Source organism: Scyliorhinus torazame, chromosome 5 (genome assembly GCF_047496885.1).
Source record: "Scyliorhinus torazame isolate Kashiwa2021f chromosome 5, sScyTor2.1, whole genome shotgun sequence".
NCBI lineage: Eukaryota > Metazoa > Chordata > Chondrichthyes > Carcharhiniformes > Scyliorhinidae > Scyliorhinus > Scyliorhinus torazame.
The window spans coordinates 110680827-110705118 of record NC_092711.1 but is presented as its reverse complement, the minus strand read 5'-3'; the positions used below and the strand labels follow the sequence as shown (position 1 = coordinate 110705118).

At 47.1% G+C, this 24292-nt stretch overlaps 1 long non-coding RNA gene and 1 other non-coding gene across 4 annotated transcripts; one reads left to right on the top strand and one right to left on the bottom strand.

Moving 5' to 3' along the window:
* Positions 1 to 235: 235 nt before the first annotated feature.
* LOC140421669 (uncharacterized) lies at positions 236 to 24031 on the top strand. 3 transcript variants are annotated; one of them, XR_011946977.1, is made up of 5 exons: positions 236 to 393; positions 12213 to 12319; positions 12802 to 12925; positions 15818 to 15962; positions 21978 to 24031. It is a non-coding gene; the product is annotated as an uncharacterized lncRNA (long non-coding RNA). The 3 variants fall into 3 exon arrangements; XR_011946976.1 differs by having other exon boundaries at positions 15818 to 24031; XR_011946978.1 differs by lacking the exon at positions 12802 to 12925 and having other exon boundaries at positions 15818 to 24031.
* Positions 10089 to 10161, bottom strand: trnak-cuu (transfer RNA lysine (anticodon CUU)). The gene has a single exon. It is a non-coding gene; the product is annotated as a tRNA-Lys (tRNA).
* Positions 24032 to 24292: the final 261 nt, after the last annotated feature.

Sequence of the window (24292 nt, the reverse complement as noted above, 5' to 3'; positions counted from 1 at the left end):
TAGTCTTACCCGCCATTATTTCATTACGTTCCTCAGGGTGCTAAATTGGTTCCGGCACTTTTCATACAGTTCGTTGTTTGTACCGAATGGGGCGGCCGCATCGGTGTTTTTCTCTCTGAACGGTCCCTGTTAACGGCTGTCATCTGTTTAGGGGGCGATATGCCACAGGGCGCCTGCGCGGCCGCCTCTTTCTCAGGTGCAGCAGAGCGCATGCGCGGCCGTCGTTCACCCGGAAGCCGGAAGAGAGAATCTTGTGAATTTCTCTCCTGGATTGAGAGTGGAGTTTCTTTGGAAACTCCTTTAGAAAGAGGAGGATTTACTCACGGGAACTTCAAACCAAACATCACATCATCATCATCACTCAATTCATCAGGACCTGAATATCATTGGGAGGTAAAATGGTTTGTCTGTTCTGTCCGTGGATAAAGATTTCAGAGTGACTGGGAAATTTTAAATGACCATTCCAGGGTAAATTTGAGACTAATTATACATCACATTGGGGAAGTTAAATAATTTGCTGTTGTACTCTTATGTATGCAGGTACATTTTGAAATTACCGAATTAGCATACTTGGCAGGTCAACTGGGCAAACTGCTGACCTTCTTAGTAGTGAGAGTTACGATCCGGGATTTTGTTAGGTTTGTTGTTCCTGTTGCATTTCATTCCGCTCATCGTGTTTACAAAGTAGGTATTCGTAGAACATAGAACATTACAGCGCAGTACAGGCCCTTCGGCCCTCGATGTTGCGCCGACCTGTGAATCCACTCTAAAGCCCATCTACACTATTCCCTTATCATCCATATGTCTATCCAATGACCATTTGAATGCCCTTAGTATTGGCGAGTCCACTACTGTTGCAGGCAGGGCATTCCACGCCCTTACTACTCTGAGTAAAGAACCTACCTCTGACATCTGTCCTATATCTATCTCCCCTCAATTTAAAGCTATGTCCCCTCATGTGAGACATCACCATCCGAAGAAAAAGGCTCTCTCTGTCCACCCTATCCAATCCTCTGATCATCTTGTGTGCCTCAATTAAGTCACCTCTTAACCTTCTTCTCTCTAACGGAAACAGCTTCAAGTCCCTCAGCCTTTCCTCATAAGATCTTCCCTCCATACCAGGCAACATTCTGGTAAATCTCCTCTGCACCCTTTCCATTGCTTCCACATCCTTCCTATAATGCGGCGACCAGAATTGCACACAATACTCCAAATGCGGCCGCCCCAGAGTTTTGTACAGCTGCAACATGACCTCATGGCTCTGAAACTCAATCCCTCTACCATTAAAAGCTAACACACCGTATGCCTTCTTAACAACCCTCTCAACCTAGGTGGCAACTTTCAGGGATCTATGTACATGGACACCGAGATCGCTCTGCTCATCCACACTGCCAAGAATTTTACCATTAGCCCAATACTCTGTCTTCCTGTTATTCCTTCCAAAATGAATCACCTCACACTTTTCTGCATTAAACTCCATTTGCCACCCCTCAGCTCAGTGCTGCAGGTTACCTATGTCCCTCTGTAACTTGTAACATCCTTCCGTACGGTCCACAACTACACCGACTTTAGTGTCATCTGCAAATTTACTCACCCATCCTTCTACGCCCTCTTCACAGGTCATTTATAAAAGTGACAAACAGCAGTGGCCCCAAAACAGATCCTGATGGTACACCACTAGTAACTGGACTCCAGTCTGAAGAGTTCCCACCAACCACCATCCTTTGTCTTCTTCCAGCTAGCCGATTTCTAATCCAAACTGCTAAATCACCCTGAATCCCATGCCACCATATTTTCTGCAGTAGCCTACCATGGGGAACCTTATCAAACGCTTTACTGAAATCCATGTATACCACATCAACTGCTTTTCCCTCATCCACCTGTTTGGTCACCTTCTCAAAGAACTTAATAAGGTTTGTGAGGCACGACCTACCCTTCACAAAACCTTGTTGACTATCTCTAATCAAATTATTCCTTTCCAGATGATTATACATCCAATCTCTTATAAACCTGAGATACCCTCAATTATGACTCCGGAGAGGAGTTTGATAATACAAAGGCTTTAATTACCAGAGAACCAGACAGCTGCCGAGAAGTGTGCTCACTGCACGCTGCCTACTGAACATAACCTTATATACAGCTTCCTGGGGGCAGAGGTGGAGTCCCCCAGGGTTCCAAACCCGGTCTTAAAGGGGCCTACGCATTAAAGGTACATGTGTATACAGATATCATTCATCACAATCACCCCCTGTTTAAAAAAAATGCATAGTTCATCGGGGGTGAAGTGGAATGAAAAGTTCAGTCTTTTGGGTGGCCTGATTGCCCGTGTCGACCTTCTCAGCTCCGGCGGTGGTGCGACAGATACGGTCGTCCTCGGTGGTGGTATATCCGGGAGCACGGTTGTCTGAGCCTTTTCCCGCGTTGGAGCAGGGGGGGTATCCGCGGTGTCTAGGGTGATTGGTGCCGGCGCCGGCTGGGGGAGGGGAGGGGGGGGCGCTGTCGGAGTCGACTGCTGGTGCTGGGAGGGGAGCATCGGTGGAAGGGGGGGCGAACCAGCGGGTGCCAGGTCTCGCAGGGAAACGGTGTCCTGCCTGCCATCGAGGTGCTCGACGTAGGCGTATTGAGGGTTTGCGTGTAGTAGTTGGACCCTCTCGACCAGTGGATCTGTCTTATGGCTCCTCGCGTGCCTCCGGAGTAGAACTGGCCCCGGAGTCGTCAGCCAACGTGGAAGCGAGACCCCAGAGGTGGACCTCCTGGGGAAGACAAACAAACGGTTGTGAGGGGTCTCGTTTGTGGCCATACAGAGGAGCGAGTGTAATGGAGTGTAGGGCATCGGGTAGGACCTCCTGCCAGCAGGCGATTGGGAGACTTCTTGACCATAGGGCTAGAAGAACAGCCTTCCAAACTGTCACGTTCTCCCTCTACACCTGCCCGTTTCCCCGCGGGTTATAGCTGGTCGTTCTGCTCGAGGCAATGCCCTTGTTTAGCAGATCTCGATGCAGCTCATCGCTCATGAACGATGTACCCCGGTCGCTGTGGATATAAGCGGGGAAACCAAACAGCGTGAAGATGCTGTGCAGTGCCTTGATTACGGAGGCCGAGGTCATATCGGGGCGGGGGACAGCGAAGGGGAAGCGGGAGAATTAATCGATGACAGTGAGGAAATAACTGTTGCGGTTGGTGGAAGGGAAGGGCCCTTTGAAGTCCACGCTTAATCGCTCAAAGGGCCCAGAGACTCGGTGAGCCTTGTCTGGCCGATAAAAGTGCGGTCTGCACTTCGCACAGATCTGGCAAGCCATGGTCATGGCCTTGACCTCCTTGGTGGAGTAAGGCAGGCTGCGGGACTTGATGAAATGGGCAAGCCGGGTGACCCCCGGGTGGCAGAGGTCATCGTGGATGGCCCGTGGACGGTCTTTCTGCGCGTTGGCGCATCTGTGGCGGGACAGGGCATCTGGGGACTCGTTGAGCTTTCCCGGATGATATGTAATATCGTACGTGTAGGTGGAGAGTTCGATCCTGCACCTCAGAATGTTATCATTCTTTATTTTGCCCCGTTATACGTTATCGAACATAAAGGCGACCGACCGTTGGTCGGTGACGAGGTCGAACCTCCTACTGGCTCGGTAGTGCCTCCAGTGCCGCACGGCCTCCACTATGGCTTGTGCCTCCTTCCCGACTGCAGAGTGTCGAATTTCCGAGGCGGTGAGCGTTCGGGAGAAGAACACTACAGGTCTGCCCGCCTGGTTGAGGGTAGCAGCCAGAGCGACGTCTGATGCGTCGCTTTCTACCTGGAAGGGAATAGTTTTGTCCACCGCGTGCATGGCGGCCTTGATGATATTGGCCTTGATACGACTGAAAGCTGACTGAGCCTCAGCCGTCAGGGGAAAAACCGTGGTCTTAATGAGTGGACGGGCTTTGTCCGCATATCTGGGGACCCACTGGGCATAATAGGAAAAGAGCCCAGGCAACGTTTGAGTGCCTTGAGGCTACGGGGGAGGGGAAGTTCCTTCAGGGGGCGCATGCGGCCGGGGTCTGGCCCTCGGACCCCATTTTCCACGACATAGCCGAGGGTGGCTAGCTGGGTTGTGTGGAACACGCATTTCTCTTCATTGTATGTCAGATTGAGGGCCCGGGCGATCTGGAGGAACTTCCTCAGGTTTTCGTCATGGTCCTGCTGATCATGGCCACAGATGGTGACGTTGTCCAAGTACGAGTATGTAGCCCGTAAGCCGTACTGGTCCACCATTTGATCCATTGCCCTTTGTAAAACGGAGACTCCGTTTGTGACACCAAGAGGGACCCCGAGGAAGTGGAAGAGCCGACCGGCTGCTTCGAAGGCTGTATAGGGGCCGTCCTCTGGGCGGATAGGGAGTTGATGATCGGCCGATTTTAGGTCGACTGTGGAGAATACGCGATACTGGGCGACTTGGTTCACCATTTCTGCAATGCGGGGAAGTGGGTACGCATCGAGTTGCGTAACGCGGTTTATGGTCTGGCTGTAGTCCACCACCATACATTGTTTTTCTCCGGAGCGGACTACCAGTACTTGTGCCCTCCAAGAGCTGTTGCTAGCCTCTATGACCCCTTTTAGTAGCCGCTGAACCTCTGACTTGATGAAAGTCATGTCTTGGGAACTGTACCGTCGACTCCTGGTGGCGACGGGCTTACAGTCAGGGGTGAGGTCCGCGAAGAGGGGGGGGGTTGCAACTGTGAATGTCGCCAGGCTACATACCGTGAGCATGGGCAGGGGTCCGCCGAACTTCAGGGTCAGGCTTCGGTGGCTGCACTGAAAGTCCAGACCGAGCAGCAGGGCGGCGCAGAGGTGAGGGAGGGCATAAAGTTTAAAACGGGCGTATTTGGCGCCTTGGATAGCGAGGTTCGCGAAACAATACTCAGTGATTTGGACCGAATGAGACCCAGATGCGAGGGCGATAGTTTGGGAGGTGGGATTAGGTGCGCAGGGAGCAGCGTCTTACCGTGTCTGGATGGATAAAACTCTCCGTGCTCCCGGAGTCAAAAAGGCAAGGGGTGTCGCGGCCGTTGATTTGAACCTGCATCATTGAGTTTCGCAGGTGCTTTGGCCAAGATTGATAGAGCGTGATCGCTCCTAGTTGCGGGCAGTCAGAGCCCTCGGTTGAATCGGACTTGCAAAATGGCCGCCGCCGTCGGTCGCATGTTTTGAGTTTTGAAGATGGCTGCCGCCAAGATGGCCACCCCATGACTCGCACGAGTCCTACGGTGCGTCGGAAGTAGGCGTGTCTAGCCACCGCGCGGCCGCGTTGCGGGGCCTGTGGTCCCGGGAGTTCGATTTCTGGGTCCGATGAGACCTTTGGGCCCAGCCAGGCAGACCTTTGCGAAGTGCCCCTTCTTTCCGCATTCGCCGCAGATAGCGGAGCGGGCCGGGCAATGCTGGCGTGAGTGCTGGCCTTGCCCACAGAAATGGCATTGGGGGCCCCCCGGTGTGAGCGGGTCGCCACGCGGCGCAGGCCTGAAGCGTGGCCGAGTCTGGAGGGGTTCGCAAGTTCCGCGGAGTACGTGCAGAGATTTTGGTGGGCCGCTTCCAGGGAAGAGGCGAGCGTTACCGTGCCTTGGAGTTCCTTCGCTCCGTCTTCTAGGAGCCACTGCCGGATGTACGTGGATCGGATACCGGACATGAAAGCATCACGAATATGGAAGTTCATGTGGACTTTTGCCGTCACCTCTTTATGGTCGCAGTTCCTGGCGAGCTCGTTTCCCCAGAGCCCTGGCAGCAGGGCGAGAGCAAATGTCTGCCGTTTCGTACGTCGTAGCTTTCTCGATCACGGAGGATAGTGGGTGGCCCACCAGGGCATGTAGTAAGCTCAGCTTGCGAGGTCCGTCAACTTCAGTCTCTGAGGAATTCAGACAGGCCTCAAAGCACCGGAGCAGTTTTTAAAAATTTCAGTGGCTTCCGGCGACCGAGCGTCCAAATTGAGCTTCTATGGCTTTAGACCGCTGTCCATCTTGATGTAATCTGGTAATTAAATTGAGATACCCTCAATTACGACTCAGGAGAGGAGTTTGATAATACAAAGGCTTTAATTACCAGAAAACCAGACAGCTGCCGAGAAGTGTGCTCACTGCACGCTGCCTACTGAACGTAACCTTACATACAGCTTCCTGGGGGCGGAGCCGGAGTCCCCCAGGGTTCCAAACCCGGTCTTAAAGGGGCCTACGCATTAAAGGTACATGTGTATACAGATATCATTCATCACAAAACCTTTCCAAGACTTTGCCCTCAACAGAAGTAAGGCTCACTGGTCTATTGTTACCAGGGTTGTCTCTACTCCCCTTCTTGAACAAGGGGACAACATTTGCTATCCACGAATCTTCTGCCACTATTCCTGCAGACAAAGATGACTTGAAGATCAAAGCCAAAGGCTCATCAATCTCCTCCCTAGCTTCCCAGAGAATCCTAGGATAAATCCCATCCGGCCCAGGGGACTTATCTATTTTCACACTTTCCAGAATTGTTAACATCTCCTCCTTAAGAACCTCAAGTCTTTCTAGTCTAGTAGCTTGAATCTCCGTATTCTCCTCGACAACATTGTCTTTTTCCTGTGTGAATACTGCCGAAAATTATTCATTTAGCACCTCTCCTATCTCCTCGGACTCCACGCACAACTTCCCACTACTGTCCTTGACTGGCCCTACTCTTACCCTAGTCATTCTTTTATTCCTGACATATCTATAGAAAGCTTTATGGTTATCCTTGATCCTACCTGCCAAAGACTTCTCATGTCCCCTCCTGGCTCTTCTTAGCTCTCTCTTTAAGTCCTTCCTAGCTAACTTGTAACTCTCGAGCGCCCTAACTGAACCTTCATGTCTCATCTTTACATAAGCCGCCTCCTTCCTCTTGACAAGTGTTTTGACTGCTTTAGTAAACCACGGTTCCCTCACTTGACCACTTCCTCCCTGCCTGACAGGTACATACATATCAAGGACACGCAGTAGCTGTTCCTTGAACAAGCTCCACATTTGAATTGTGCCCATCCCCTGCAGTTTTCCTCTCCATCCCATGCATCCTAAGGCTTGTCTCATCGCATCATAATTGCCTTTCCCCCAGATATAACTCTTGCCCTGCGGCATATACCTATCCCTTTCCAGCACTAAAGTAAACGTAATCGAATTGTGGTCACTATCACCAAAGTGCTCACCTACTTCCAAATCTAACACCTGTCCTGGTTCATTACCCAGTACCAAATCCAATATGGCCTCGCCTCTCGTTGGCCTATCTACATGCTGTGTCAGGAAACCCTCCTGCACACATTGGACAAAAACTGACCCATCTAAAGTACTTGAACGATAGCGTTTCTAGTCAATATTTGGAAAGTTAAAGTCCCCCATAACAACTACCCTGTTGCTTTCGCTCCTATCCAGAATCATCTTTGCAATCCTTTCCTCTACATCTCTGGAACTTTTTGGAGGCCTATAGAAAACCCCTAACAGGGTGACCTCTCCTTTCCTGTTTCTAACCTCAGCCCATACTACCTCAGTAGACGAGTCCTCATCAAACGCCGTTTCTGCCACCGTAATACTGTCCTTGACTAACAATGCCACCCCTCCCCCTCTTTTACCACCTTCCCTGAGCTTACTGAAATATCTAAACCCCGGCACCTGCAACAACCATTCCTGTTCCTGCTCTATCCATGTCTCCGAAATGGCCACAACATCGAAGTCCCAGGTACCAACCCATGCAGCAAGTTCACCCACCTTATTCCGGATGCTCCTGGCATTGAAGGAGACACACTTTAAACCAGCTTCCTGCCTGCTGGTACACTCCTGCAACTTTGAAACCTTACTCATGACCTCACTACTCTCAACCTCCTGTAAACTGGAGCTACAATTCAGGTTCCCAATCCCCTGCTGAACTAGTTTAAACCCTCCCGAAGAACATTAGCAAATTTCTCCCCAGGATATTGGTACCCCTCTGGTCCAGGTGTAGACCATCTCGTTTGTAGAGGTCCCACCGACCCCAGAATGAGCCCCAATTATCCAGAAATCTGAAACCCTCCCTCCTGCACCATGCCTGTAGCCACGTGTTCAACTCCTCTCTCTCCCTATTCCTCGTCTCGCTTGCACGTGGCACGGGTAACAACCCAGAGATAATAACTCTGTTTGCCTTAGATCTAAGTTTCCATCCTAGCTCCCTGAATTCCTGCCTTACATCCCTATCCCTTTTCCTACCTATGTCGTTGGTACCTATGTGGACCACGACTTGGGGCTGCTCCCCCTCCCCCTTAAGGATCCCGAAAACACGATCCGAGACATCAAGGACCCTGCCACCTGGGAGCCGACACAAATCACGAGTCTCTCTCGTTCCCACAGAATCTCCTATCTATCCCCCTAACTATGGAATCTCCAATGACTAATGCTCTATTCCTCTCCCCCCTTCCCTTCTGAGCAACAGGGGCAGACTCTGTGCCAGAGACCTCTACCCCATGGCTTACCCCTGGTACGTCTCCCCCCCCCCCCCCCAACAGTATCCAAAGCGGTATACTTGTTACTAAGGGGAACGACCACAGGGGATCCCTGTACTGACTGCTTCTTCCCAGCCCCTCTCACCATCACCCATCTATCTTTATTCTTTGGAGTATCTACATCCCTGAAGCTTCTATCTCTAACCACCTCTGCCTCCCGAATAATACGAAGTTCATCCAGCTCCAGTTCCCTAACGTGGTTTCTGAGGAGCTGGAGATGAGTGCCCAGATGAAATCAGCAGGGACACTGACGGCATCCCTCACCTCAAACATTCTGCAGGAGGAACATTGCACTGCCTTCCCTGCCATCCCCTCTAGATAAAAAAAGAAAAAGAAAGAAAGTGCTTACCTGTTATTCACTCTACCCCTTAGTTTAAAGGAGGTGGAAGGGTGGGGTCACTACAAGTGTAGTGTCTAGGGTTTAGAAACTGCCCAACTTAAATACAGGTAAAAATAAAACACTTAACCAGCACCCACTGCGCCCCACACGAAAACAGCAATCAGCTGTTATGGGCCTGCGCAAACAATTTAAATCTTTACTACTTACCCAGCAGTCACTCAGTCCTCACTCCGACTGGGTTCAGCTGGAAACTCCCTACAGTAAGTTTTTAAAAAAAAAAATTACTTCCCTTCTCAGGAAGCACTCACTCAGTGAAGGTCTACTGCCCTCTGCTGGATGCTTGCCTTCACTTGAACAGCTAGGGTCTCTTGCACAGGTACACCTTCAAGTTACAGTGACCACAATGCACGTATGTAAATTTCCCCCACAACAGCCAATCAGCAGCTCCACTCTACTGCCCTCTGCAGATTGTGGTCTGTAGATTTTTAAGTTATATCAATTCAAATGTCTATCTAAATACTTTTTAATTGTTATGAGGGTTTGTCCCATTATTTCAGGCAGCATGTCACAGATCCTCACCACCCTCTAAACCTCCTAGTCCTTCACTAAATCTCTGCCTCCTTTTATATGTATCCCTTAATCAAAGGGATTCGGACCTTCCTATCCAATCTATTTAGATCCCTCAGAAATTTTAAAAATATATAAATTTATATTTTTTTCCAATTGAGGGGCAATTTAATTTTGCCAAGCCTCCTACCCTGCACATATTTGGGTTGTGGGGGTGAAACCCACGCACACAATGGGAGAATGTGCAAACTCCTTACAGACTGTGACCCAGGGCCAGGATCGACCCCGCGTCCCCAGCACGCAGGCACACAACCACTGTGCCACCATGATCCCCCAGAATTTTATACCTTTAGAATAATCTTTACTATTATCACAAGTAGGTTTACATTAACACTGCAATGAAGTTACTGTAAAAATCCCCGGAACCACAATCGAGCACCTATTCAGGTACACAGAGGGAGAAATCAGAATATCCAATTCACCTAACAAGCACGTCGATCGGGACTTGTGGGAGGGAACCCATACAGAGACTGGGAGAATGTGTAGACTCTGCGCAGACAGTGTCCCAAGTGGGAATTGAACCCCGGGACCCTGGCACTGTGAAGCAACAGTGCTAGCCACTGTGCTACCGTGCCGTCCATAAAACAGTTGAGCTCAATGTTCTCAGATTAAAGAAGCTGAAGCGCCCTACGTGGGTCTTGAACCCACGGCCCTGGGATTAAGACTCCCATGCTCTGCCGACTGAGCCAGCCAGGCTGCTTTCCATAATTTCATTTTGGTCTCCCCTCAGCCTTTTCTGTTCCAAAGAAAACAGCCCCAGTTTATCCAAACTTTCCTCTGAGCAAACATTGTCAATTTCAGGTCAATGATCTTAAATCCCCTCTGTGCTCTCTCTGGTGCAATCTTCCTCTACAGGAATCTAGCTCTGGCCTAACTAGTCCTGTCCTGCCATTTATCATGTAATCCTTTGCCTTGTTTTCCCTCCAGCTTTCTTCCTCACTATCAAGTGTTCAATCATTTTTGTGTCACAGGTAAACTTCTTCCACATGTTCCTACATTTACTTTCAAATCAATGATGTAAACCAGGAGTGAAGGGCCCAGTACTGATTCCTTTGAAACCGGCACTGGAAACAGCCCTTTTATTTTCTCTATTCTTTATGGGATGTGAGTGTCACGGGCAAACCAGCTTGGTTGCCCATTTCTAATTGTCCTTAAACTGAGTGGCTTGCTAGGCAATTCAGAATTAACCACATTTCAGTGAGTTGGCCAAATCCGGTAACGCCGGTGCAGACTCGATGGGCCGAATGGTCTCCTTCTGCACTGTAGATTCTATGATTAATTCCGACCTTGGGTCACTGTCTCTGTGGAGTTTGCCTGCGTCTGCATAGATTTCCTTTCTGGGTGCTCTGGTTTCCTCCCACAGTCCAAAAATGTGCAGATTAGGTGGATTGGCTGTGCTAAATTGTCCCCTGGAAGTGTTACGTGGATAGGGTGGGGAATTCGCCATGGTAGCGTGCTCTTTCAGAGGGTTGCCACAGACTCGATGGGCCGAATGGCCTCCTGCTACACTGAGGGGATTCTATGATTCTCCATTGGACCCAATGATATATTCACTCACACACTGCAGCCTGACTCTTATTATTGGAACAGACACTGTGTTTGTTCCTCTCAAAGTGAGTGAACACTTTGCTGTTTCTCCTCTGGGCCCCATCTCCACTATTATTGTCTGATTGTCCCACTGAGACTCTCACTGTTATTATTGGACAATCAGCGAGTCAGCCTGAGCCTGTGGCTGCTCTCACGATCTGTAACCGTCACAATGCCCGGGTGATTGACGGCAGCTCTGGACCAATAGAAGGTGGAGGGGCAGGACTGGAGGACGAGAGCGCTGGTCCTCCAACCAATGAATGAGTGGCGGGGCCCGCTGCGATTGAAGCATGCGCTGTGTGGGTAATGGCAATGCAGAAGGGCTGTGTCTTCAGATCCGAAATTGGTGCGAGGCGATTAACAATATGGAGGGAGCGAGAGATCGTGGGGGTGGGCGGAAACGTCGTGTAAAGCTGTTGTAAGCCGCAAACCTCGGAAAAGAGTTTAAGATTGTTTATAAATATGAGAAATGCCAATAAAAAGTTTTTTTTTTTTAAAAGGAAAAGAGTTTAAGGTACCCAGTTTGTACTGAGCGGAGCTACGGCTCCTCATGTTCGGCTCGGGTTAACGGCCGCCATCTTTATTGGATGTGCATCAGGGCGCACGCGCGTTTGTCATCTTTGTAGGGGGCGATGTTTCAGTGAGTGGGAGGAGCTTGTTCCTCATTGTTCAGAATGGAGGCAACTTGTCCATCAAACTGGATTAGTCTTTGAGTCCCAATGTCTTATTGATGATGCAAAGCGGTGGCAGAGATGGAAAGGAAGCCAATCCTGGTCTCTGGATGTCACTGTCTCATTGGATGTCCTGTCCCATGTGTCGAAAGCTCTGAGGCTCTGTTCAGTCACACAAAGACCCAGGGCAGAAACTCACAACCCTGAGTCAACATCACCCTAAAATCAGGGGACTGCTGATGATGAGGGCAGTGTGCAGCGGTGAGGGGGAGCGGGAGGGCATGAGCGGTCATCCTGGACCAGGGAGCAGGAGGAGAGAATGTGGTGAATTTCTATCCTGGACTGATAGTGATTAATTTTGGAAACTCCTTTTACAGGGATTAGTCGGGGTAGATTTACACACCGCAAATTCAAACCGGGAGAAATATTTATCTTTCCAGAATTTTATTTCTGGACTGACAGTGATGCCTTTGTAAACTTCTTTCACAGGGGCTTAGAAAGGGATTCGCAGACAGGAAACTCACAACCTATCCTCACATCAAATTCTGACAGCACCATTCGAGTTATCAGGACCTGGAGGTTATCAACCTTTGTGTGTAAGCATTGAGTTCAGATCATTATCACTCACTGTGTAAAATTTCTTCCTCATATCCCCCCTGTAGATCTTGCTCATAATCTTAAATCTGTGTCCCATAATCCTTTTACAATCTACTGATGGGAACAGATTTCTTTATCCTTTGCTGGGTTTGCTGTGGTCGTTTCCGGTGCCTGGGTCGTGCTGGGTGGTTCGTCCAGATTTCACTCCATTTTTCTGTGTTTATAGTGGCCGAATGGGCTTGTACCAGTCCATTTTTGGATCCAGTTCACAATTGAAGTTCGCTCCAAGAATTAATTGATGTGTATCCCGGTCTGAGATAGGTCCCAACAATTTAATTTTAAAATGACACATCGTCCCAGTTAGGGGCATAGACATTCACCAGCACCACCAATGTACCCGCCAGTAACCCACTGACCACCATGTATCTCCCATTAGTGTCCGCAATGACCCTAGTGACCCCTTTATTGATTAAAATTGCAGCATATCGAGCCCTTCCGTCAAAGCCCGAGTGAAACACTTGGCTCACCCCTCCGCATCTGGTCGGATCTCTAACCTGCAAGTGAGTCTCCTGCAAGAACACCACACCAGCATTTAGAATCTTCAGGTGAGTGAAAACCCTTGACCTTCACTGGTTCACCCAATTCCTTTACGGTCCAGGTGACCAGCCCTGAATTAGGGGATCACCCCCCCCGCCCCTCCCATCACGGTAGCATTGTGGATAGCACAATTGCTTCACAGCTCCAGGGTCCCAGGTTCGATTCCGGCACTGTCTGTGCGGAGTCTGCACATCCTCCCCGTGGGTTTCCTCCGGGTGCTCCGGTTTCCTCCCACAGTCCAAAGATGTGCAGGTTAGGCGGAGTGGCCATGCTAAATTGCCCTTAGTGTCCAAAATTGTCCTTAGTGTTGGGTGGGGTTACTGGGTTGTGGGGATAGGGTGGAGGTGTTGACCTTGGGTAGGGTGCTCTTTCCAAGAGCCGGTGCAGACTTGATGGGCCGAATGACCTCCTTCTGCACTGTAAAATTCTATGAAAATCACGGAATCAGCCATTTCCACTGTGAGGGACTATCCAGCAAATCTTCAAAAAGTACAGGCATAGGGTCCACCCAAGATGACTGCCATACCCCTATCCTCAGAGTAAATCAAAAACAGTTCTATAGTCATCATCAGTGAGCTACCACATTCCCCCCATGCCCCCATTTCCCACCAACGCCCCAGCTAGACACACAAATTGAAATCAAACCCACTCCCCAGGCTCTGACCCAGAAGCTAAGCTTGCCGAACCAGCCAAAACTGGTTCACCGGCTGCAGCTTTACCCACCCCCCCTTCTCACTCTCATTCACCAGCTTACTGCTGCCGGGGCAGCTCTCTTAGGACACCAAGAAAAGCAAAACAACAATATTACCCACTTCGAGGGTAAAACATATTTCGGAATGCAGTCCCTTACTAGATCTAGTTTCCAACGGGCCCGTCTCTCTCCTCTCTCTCCCTCCTATCTCTCTTGCCCCATAAGTGGAAAAAAATAATTGGGTACTCTAGATTTATTTTAAAAAAGAAAATCTTTACCTACGGACAGAACAGACAAACATTTTGTCTTCCACATTCACAGGCCAATGATATTCAGGTCCTGATGAATGAAGTGACTTAAGTCTTGATGTGAAGTTTGATTTGAGTTTCCATCTGGTTAACCGAGGACCGGGGTTTGATCCCGGCCCGGGTCACTGCCCGTACAGAGTTTGCATATTCTCCCCGTGTCTGTGTGGGACTCACCCCTACAATCCAAAAAGATGTGCAGGTCGATGAATTGGCCTCGCAAAGATTACGCCTCAATTGGGGGAAAAATATTGGGTACTCTTTTTTTTAAAAAAAAACAACTTTTAATTAAAAATAAACAAAAGACATCACTGTCAATCCAGGGTAGAAATTCTAAACAGACAATTCTAGTTTCTCTTGAACATTTGTTCCTCTCTTGTTCCCCCAAAGCTGTAAATCCCCGTCCCACACACTCTCCCTCCTCCCTGGGCTGAAATCCAAACCCATCTCACCATCTGCACCATTTCTTTCCTCCACTCCCAGTTTTCTCCCTCCCTCTCCTCTGCCTGGGTTCAGTTCTCCAGCTCCTGTCTGCAGACTGACAATAAAATCAATGGGTGTTATTGGGGGGTTTGGGGTCTCCAGGGGGTGTTTGTGAATTCTTCCCTCCCGCCTGCCAGGGTTTCCTTCCTTGCCAGAGATCAGAGTCCTCATTGATGCTTTGAGCCCAACCTGGAACCACGCTAAATTGCCCCTTAATTGGGGAAAAGAATTACATGAAGGTTAGCGGCTGCACAAAGTGTTTCCATCTCCTCCCACCCATCTCCTTAACAGGTTGACGCATTTATTTGACTGACTAAAAGGATGGTCTCTGGCAGCACAGTGGTTAGCACTGCTGCCTCACAACACCAAGGACCCGGTTCGATCCTGGCCCCAGGTCACTGTCTGTGCGGAGTTTGCACATTCTCCCCGTGTTTGTGTGGGTCTCAGCTCCACAACCCAAAGATGTGCAGGGTAGGTGGAATGGCGACGCTAAATTGCACCTTAATTGCAAAAAAAAAATTGGTTATTCTAAATTTATTTCAAAAAAGGCTTGTCTCTTTCCTCATGTTCACAATTAAAGGGGTGGGTTCCCCAGGAGATGGCTGGCATTTCAGGGCAATTAAATTAATAATGGACAGGGATATGTCCAGTGTTGTTACATGGTACAGATTAGATATATTATTTACCGTTGTGTAATAAAGTAAATGTAATATTTTTCACTTTGTAATATAAGACTGTAGCTACGTTATAGATTTCCAGTCGTCTCTTCCCTCAGGGGGTTGTTAGTCTTTGGATTTCTCTTCCATAGGGACCAGTTGTATCTGGGGGTCATTGAATATATTGAAGCACAAGTTTGACAGATATTTTATTGACAATGGAGTTAAGGGTTATGGGGAACAGGTAGGAAAATAGAGAGAAAGCTGAGATGAGGAGGGATTTCTTCACGCGAGGATGTGGTGAAGCTTTGGAATTCTCTACCCCAGAGGAATGTGCAGCCTCAGTCATCAGGTATGTTCAAGACAAATATTGCTAGGATTCTAGATATTGAAGATATCGAGGGATATGGGGACCATGTGGGAAAATGGTGCTGAAGTAGATCGGCCAGGGATCTCAATGAATGGTTGAGTAGACTTGGTGGGCCGAATGGCCTACTCTTGCTCCTATTATAATCTCTGTGTCCTGGTCAGGAAGCAGTGAGCTGAGCTCTGATCTGTCAATCAACATGAATCAGCACCTGCAGGAGAGTTGGGAGGGTGAATATTAGATACAGCAGAGTGAGAATGGAGTGAGATTGTGCGGGATGGAGATTTACAGCTTTTGGAGAACAATAGAGGAAATTACATTTCATACGAACTAGAATTGTCTGTTCTGAGTTTCTATCCTGTACTAACAATGATGACTTTTGCTAATTGTTTTCAAAGGATATTGGAAGAGGAGGAATTATAGACAGAAATCTCAAAGGTCACGTCTCGATGTGACAAACTCAATCGATTCCTCCTGAACTGAATATCCTCAGCGAGAAGGCAAAATATTTGTCCGATCTGTTGGCTTCAAAAGATTTTAAACGTGAGTGTGACTGGAAAAGCACCGAGACCCACAGAATACACACCCGAGTGAGAGTGTTCCATTGAACTGACTGTGGAAAGAGCTTTAACTAGTTACACAGCCTGAAAAAACATCGCACCATTCACAGTGAGGAGAGACAGTGCACATGTTCTGTGTGTGGACAAGGCTTCCACTGATTGTTCAATCTGGAGAGACACCAGGAGACCCAAAACATGGAGAAACCGTGGAAATGTGGGGACTGTGGGAAGGGATTCAGAGTCCCATCTCGGCTGGAGTCTCATCGACGCAGTCACACTGGGGAGAGGCCGTTCACCTGCTCTGTGTGTGGGAAGGGATTTGCTCAGTTATCCACCCTCCAGTCACACCAGCGAGTTCACACTGAAGAGAGGCCATTCACCTGCTCTCAGTGTGGGAAGGGATTCAGTGATTCAGCCGCCCTGCAGAGACACCAGCGAATTCACACTGGCGAGCGGCCGTTCATCTGTTCTGTGTGTGGGAAGGGATTCAGTGATTCATCCAACCTGCGGGAACATCAGCGAATTCACACTGGGGAGAGGCCATTCACCTGCTCCCTCTGTGGGAAGGGATTCACACATTCATCCAATCTGCAGAAACATCAGCGAGTTCACACTGGGGTGAGACCATTCCCCTGCTCCCTCTGTGGGAAGGGATTCACACAGCTATCCAGCATGCAGAAACATCAGCGAGTTCACACTGGGGAGAGGCCATTCACCTGCTGTCAGTGTGGGAAGGGATTCACACAGTTATCCAGTCTGCAGAGACATCAGCGAGTTCACACTGGGGAGAAGCCATTCACCTGCTCCCTCTGTGGGAATGGATTCACACAGTTATCCATCCTGCAGACACACCAGCGAGTTCACACTGGGGAGAGGCCATTCACCTGCTCTTAGTGTGGGAAGGGATGACATAGAAAATAGGAGCAGGAAGAGGCCATTTGTCCCTTCGCGCCTGCTCTGCCATTCATTATGATCATGGCTTATCATCCAACTCTTTTCACAGCAACTTCATTGCAGTGTGAATGCAAGCCTACTTGTGACAATAAAGATTATTCTTCTTAAGATGTGCAGCGTAGGTGAAATGGCCACGCTAAATTGCCTCTTAATTGGAAAAAAGAATTGGGTATTTTAAATTTTTTAAAAAATCATTAATCTGTCTTCTGAACATCTGGGCTCCTAGCACCGATCCCTGCAGTACCCCACTAGTCAGTGCCTGCCACTTTGAAAAAGACCATTAATTCCTACTCTTTGTTTCCTGTGTGCCAACCAGTTTCTTGTGCATCTCAATGCACTACCCGTAATCCCGTGTGCTTTAATTTTACACACTAATCTCTTGTGAGTGATTTTGTCAAACGCCACCTGAAAGTCCAAATATACCACATCCACTTGCTCCCCCTCGTCAACTCTACCAGTTACACCCTCGAAGAATTCCAGTCAATTTCATCAAGCATGATTTCCCCTTCATAAATCCATGCTGACTCTGTCCGATCCTGCCACTGGTTTCTAAGTGCTTTGCTATAAAATCTTTGATAATGGATTCTAGAATTTTTCCCACTGCTGATGTCAGGCTTACTGATCTATAATTCCCTGTTTTCTCTCTCATTTTAAATAGTGGTGTTACATAAGCCACCCTCCAATCTGCAGGAACTGCTTCAGAGTCTATAGAAGGTGACACCAATGCATCCATTATTTCTAGAGCCACTTCCCTCAGTACTTTGGGATGCAGATTATCAGGCCCTGGGGATTTATCGGCCTTCAATCCCATAAATTTCCCCAACACCATTTCTTTACTAATATTGATCTCCTTCAGTTCCTCCCTCTCACTAAATCCTGCGTTCCCCAACATTTCTGGTATCTGATTTGTGCCCTCATTTGTGAAGACAGAACCAAATTATGTATTTATTTGCTCACCCATTTCTTTGTCCCCTATTATACATTCCACTGTTTCTGGCTGAAAGGAACCTAAATGTGTCTTCACCAATCTTTTTCTCTTCATGTACCCATAGGAACTTTTACAATCAGCCTAATTTCCTGTATTCGGCCATTCCCAACATCACCACTGCAGTTTTGGGGTCTCTTTACTAATTTATTTCCCCCTTAGTGTTTCTGAGCTCTACCCATACAGATTCCACATTGTCGGAGCTAATATCCTTCCTCACTATTGCATTAATTTCCTCTTTAACCAGCACTGCCTCACCACTTCCTTTTCCTTTTTGTCTGTCCTTCCTAAATACTGAATATATTCAATTCCCATCCCTGGTCATCCTGCAGCCATGTCTCCATAATCCCGATTATCTCACACCCGTTTATGTCTATTTGCGCGATTCACTCGGTTATGCCATCTGCAGTCACACCAGGGAGTTCATACTGGGAGAGGCCGTTCACCTGCTCTCAATGTGCAAAGGGATTTTGTAATTCATCGCACTCCCTGAGACACCAACAAGTTCACAACTGATTACAGGGATTGGATTCTGCTGTTATTGTTTCTGTTCTCAATTACATCCAGGACTGCAGTTTGTTCATTCTGTTGGTCAATGGGGATGGTCAGAGGGTTTCTTTCTGCTGGACTGGCCGGTCTCACAACTTCGCCTCTAGTGGGCTGATTCTCTCTGAGCCTTCTTGCGAATATCTGGTTGCACATTTCATAGATCATAGAATTTACAGTGCAGAAGGAGGCCATTCGGCCCATCGAGTCGAGTCTGCACCGGCTCTTGGAAAGAGCACCCTACCCAAGGTCCACAGCTCCACCCTATCCCCAGAACCCAGTAACCCCACCCAACTCTAAGGGCAATTTTGGACACTATGGGCAATTTAGTATGACCAATCCACCTAACCCGCACATCTTTGGACTGTGGGAGGAAACCCAAGCACCCGGAGGAAACCCACGCGCACACTGGGAGGATGTGCAGACTCCGCACAGACAGTGACCCAAGTCAGGAATCGAACCTGGGACCCTGGAGCTGTAAAGCAATTGTGCTAACCATAATGCTACCGTGCTGCCCTTTCACAAGGGGTGAAAGGGGGTTTGGAGGTTGGAAGATGTTTCATTGCCATTTCTGTTTAGAAACCCCAAAAAGCATGCCACATTGCCATGACGATGGGCTATGGTGGTTACATGGTTCTTTTTTTTTTAATGTAGAGTACCCAATTCATTTTTTCCAATTAAGGGGCAATTTAGCGTGGCCAATCCACCTAGCCTGCACATCTTTGGGTTGTAGGGGTGAACCCACGCAAATACGAGGAGAATGTGCAAACTCCACACAGACAATGACCCAGAGCTGGGATTGAACCTGGGACCTCGGCTCCGTGAGGCAGCAGGGCTAACCCACTGCGCCACCGTGATGCCCGATGGTTCTTTTGTTTAAGTTATCTTGATGCTTCTCACAGAATATCAGGGTCTGAGGGGCATGTTGTCTGAGGTGCACTGGGAAACTACATTAAATAGTATGGTGGGAGACAGGCAATCACTAATATTTAAGGAATTATTACAGATTTACACGGGGATCGGTTAGCTCAGTTGGCTGGATGGCTGGTTTGTGCTGCGTGACACCAACAGCACACGTTAAATTCCCATACCGGCTGAGATTATCCATGGTCGGTGTCAGTATTTATATTCCACATGATCCTCCACCCACCCCTCTATATTTCCCCCATCAGCATCTCCTATTCTTTCTCCCTCATGTATGTATCTAGGTTTCCGTTCAATGTATTCATGCTGTTCACCTCAACCACTCGCTGTGGAGTGAGTTCCACATTCTCACCACTCGCTGGGTAAAGAGGTTTCTGCTGAAAGTCCTATTGGATTATTGAATCCCTTCATAATCTTAAAGATAACATCAGGTCACCCATCAGTCTTCTCTTTTCCAGAAAAAAGCAGCCCCAGCCTTTCCTGAGTGTTAAATGCTCTCAGTTCTGTATATTATGAATCTTGCACTTTATCCAATGCCTTTATTTCCTTTTTCTAAATGGAGATCACCAATGTTGACAGTGCTCCCAGTGTAGTCTAACCCTGGTTCTAAACAAGTTGAACATTTCGTCCGTACTTTTCAATTCTATCCCTCTAGAATGGAACCCTATAGATGAACCCCACACTTTATGAAGGATGTGAAGTTCTTAGAGGGGGTGTAGAGGACATTTACAATAAAAATAATGTCACAAGTAGGCTTACATTAACGCTCTATTGAAGTTACTGTGAAAATCCCCTAGTTGCCACACTCCGGAGCCTGTTCTGGTTCACCGAGAGAGAATTCAGAATGTCCAATTCACCTAACCACATCTTTCGGGACTTGTGGGAGAAAATTGGAGCACCCGGAGGAAACTCACCCAAACACGGGGACACTCAGACTCCGCACCGACAGTGACCCAAACCGGGAATCGAACCTGTGTAGAAGCCAGGTATTTCTAATACAACTAGTATAGGTAAAAGATAGCTGTTTAAACATAAATATTTAGCCCCAGTTTTAAATACCCATTTAAAAATGAGAATTTCAGCACCCATAACCTCAGGTCATCTCAAAACATATAGCTTCAATAGATACATGAAACAGCATAATTCCATCATAGATTAAAACAGCACAGTTGCAAGACAATTTGACACTATGCTTGTGCTGCTGTCAAGGACAAGGGCTGAATTCCATGGCAACGAGGTGACAAGACTCCAGTAACTAAAGCTCTATAGTTCTCTTTTCAGGCCATTAGTGATTACAGCGTGAACCACATTCCATAGCTTATAAGGCCGAAACATTTTAATGGATAAAACATTGAATCAAATATATATTTGATTCCAGCTTTCTCGACATGAAGTCTCCATTGTTACATTAGCCAAGCTAGCTTAATTAGATGATTTAAGACAGATATGGAAGGGTATAACTGAAACGTTTCCCCCCGCCATTTTAGTCTGTCTGTCTGTCTTTGTAGTGATGTAGTGTTTTAGTGTGTTTCTGTAGTAGTGTTTAGTGTGTTTTTGGAGTGTAGTTTTGGAGAGTGTTTTTGAAGTCTTGACGTTTAGTTTTAGTTTAGCTCTCTCTCTCTCTTTTTCATGCTTCATTTCCAGACTTTGACCTTTTAAAAGTTACTTTCGAGCTGTCTGCCTAAGCAAGAAGATAATGTCTTGATTCTCTGAAAGCTTCAAATTGTCTACGAATTGCCTTTTAAATGACTTTCAAATTGTAATCAATAGAAGAAAAATAAAACAATTTTTTTTAACTTACATTTCTGCTGAGTCCCAGTAATCGCAAAGTGCTACTGGTAACCGAATAGTAGGAATACTATAAATTCCTTCAACTTTACACAGTCGAATAATACTAGGAATCTAACAACTTGTCGTAGTTCGGCAGGATAAGATCCTTCAAATAAGAATCTTTCAACCTGGGACCCTGGAACTGTCAAGCAACAGTGCTAACCATCGTGCTAGAATGGCACCAGAGAGAAGGGACTCCAGTCAGTTTGAGAGACTGGAGCAGCTGAATTTCTCTCCTGAGATCACAGCATCTGGAGGGTGGGGAATGGGGCCATGAAATGAAATGATATGAAAATTGCTTATTGTCACAAGTAGGCTTCAACGAAGTTACTGTGAAAAGCCCCTAGTCGCCACATTCCGGCGCCTGTTCGGGGAGGCTGGTATGGGAATTGAACCGTGCTGCTGGCCTGCTTGGTCTGCTTTAAAAGCCAGCGATTTAGCCCAGTGTGCTAAACCAGCCCTTTGAGAACATGTCGGCTCTCTGTGGAGCAAGCCAGTCTGTCCATTGCCCCGTTCTATCCCCAAATCCCTGTCGGTTATTTCTCTCCGTGCCTGTCCAATTTCTTATTGAAATCCTTCCGTCATCTCTGCATCTCCTCCCCTCATAGGCAGTAGGTTCCAGGTTGTTACCACTCCCTTTCCTTGTACACAAGGCTGCTCGAGCACAGAGGAGTCTATTTGGCCCATTTTTCCCGTGCCAGCTCTTTGTACAGTGACCCATTTAACCCCGTAGTTCGACTATTTTGTTTTCTTTTTCAGAATGTACCAAATTCCCTTTTGGAAGTTGCAGTCCAATGAGATTCTGGCACCATGTATGGACAGTGCATTCCAAATCACAACAACTCGCCGTGCTTTACAATAAATAATTGTGCCTATGGTGTGTCTGGAGTTTAACAGAGTATTCGAAATGGTGTCAATGAAGTGGTTATTACACAAAATTAAGACTCAACCTTCATCAATAAATTGGTGAGGACACCAAGTGTAATATATCCTCGTTTGTGGACAATTAGAACAAATGTACATTTCTATGAAACTTCTCACTTCCACTGGACCTCCTAAAGTGTTTTAAAGCCAATGGAGTTGTCGTCTTTAAAATCTTTCCTACTTTGAGACTGTGAAGAAAACAACTTTACAACTCTGTTTCGATAAAAATAACTTTGTCTTTATTGACCAAAGTCTGCAGGCAGTATGGCTACAGTTTGAAGAGAGAGAGAGCAGTTAAAGCAAAACTGCTCATTCCTTCTCAAGCTCGCAAAGACATGGAGAAAACGTTCAATATTTATACAAAAGCTGTATCATTTTACAAAAACAGACCTTGTTCACAAATGTAATCAGTAGTGAGAGATCAGTAGTAAGGAATCAATACAGTCATAACTTCTGACCAAACATGTTGTCATGGAAAGACCCTGACTCGGCTTATTTGCAGTATTTTGTCTTTAGAGGGTTTAAGACGTGGTCCTATTTTGCTTTTACCTCTGCCCTCATGATGCCTTGACACAGATGGACCTAGGTCATGAGGAGGTTGTGTTATTAGGACATTCCTAGATCGTGACTTTGTTATCAGGTTTTACTAGGCACTATTTTCCCTCTTCTGGCCTTGTATGATACGATTATGTGGATTCTTAGCTTTGTCTAGTTTGTCAGGGTCTGGTCTTGGCAATAGCTGACACAGCTTTCTTATACATGGTTACATAAGTTGGCTATTTTTCCCACCATGCTATTGCTGAGTTTGTACACTTTCACAGAGTACTTTTGAAACATATTCACTGTTGTAATGTAGGAAGCTGGAAGTGCGCATGTGTACTCACATTTAGTTTTAAAATTGTTATTTTCATTATAAAAAATAAATTTAGAGTACCCAATTCAGTTTTTCCAATTTAGCGTGGCCAATCCACCTACCCTGCACATCATTGTGATGTGGGGGTGAGACCAACAAAACCACGGGAAGAATGTGCAAACTCCACACGGCAGTGACGCAGGGTGGGGATCGAACCTAGGACCTCGGTGCCGTGAGGCAGCAGTGCTAACCATTGTGCCACCTTGTTGCCCGTAAATTATTATTTTCAAAGTGTATTCACAGGCCTTAGTAATAAGGTCAAGGAAGCCATTTTATACCTCTAACATGTGCTTTCTGCAGCCATTTCGCCTTCTGTACCTTTTCTATATTAACTATGTATTGATTTCATCGCAAAAAAAAATAATGAAATTCAAGTTTATTCAAAAGTGAATATTGATTATGATTAGTGAATTGTTGTATTGGGTAATTATACTGCAAAGATTAGATCTTTATTTTTAAAAATAACACGATCAACCAAAATGTTTCGAGAAACTGCAGAGCTATCAGAATTTGTTTGAAAAAATAAATTACTTGATAATTTCGAGAAGTTACGAGATGTGGTGATAATAATAGTAATCACTTATTATCACAAGTAGGCTTCAATGAAGTTACTGTGAAAAGCCCCTAGACGCCACATTCCGGCACCTGTTCAGGGAGGCTGGTACGGGAATTGAACTCACGCTGCTGGCCTTGTTCTGCATTACAAGCCAGCTGTTTAGCCCACTGTGCTAAGCCAGCCCCTGATAAGCCTGTATATAATATTACATGTACTCAGCAGTGTGACCTCCCACCAGTAGTTGGCATCAGTCAGGTGACACTGGCTACCAGCAGAAGGTTGTCAGGCGTACACAAAACCAGTCGCACATAAGGGTAGTTCCAAGAGAGTCTAATGTAGCTCTGTGATAACAGTCTGTGTAGCATTCTGATTGTTACCTTACCACGTGTACATTAATAAATCATCGTTCTGGCTAATTCACCAGCAGTTCAGTAGAATCATTGCAAGACAAGATCACAGAACACAACACGAGACACCATATTCTGCCAAGAATATGTGCGCTAGGCATTGGAATGGTATTGTTACTGGGTGAGTAAACCGGAGACCCAGGTTAATGCTCTGGGGATCAGGGATCGAATCTGCCTATGACAGATGCTGAAATTGAATAAAAGTCTTGAATTAAAAGTCTAATGATAACACTCTTGATTGTTGTGAAAACTCACCTGGTTCACTAAAATCCTT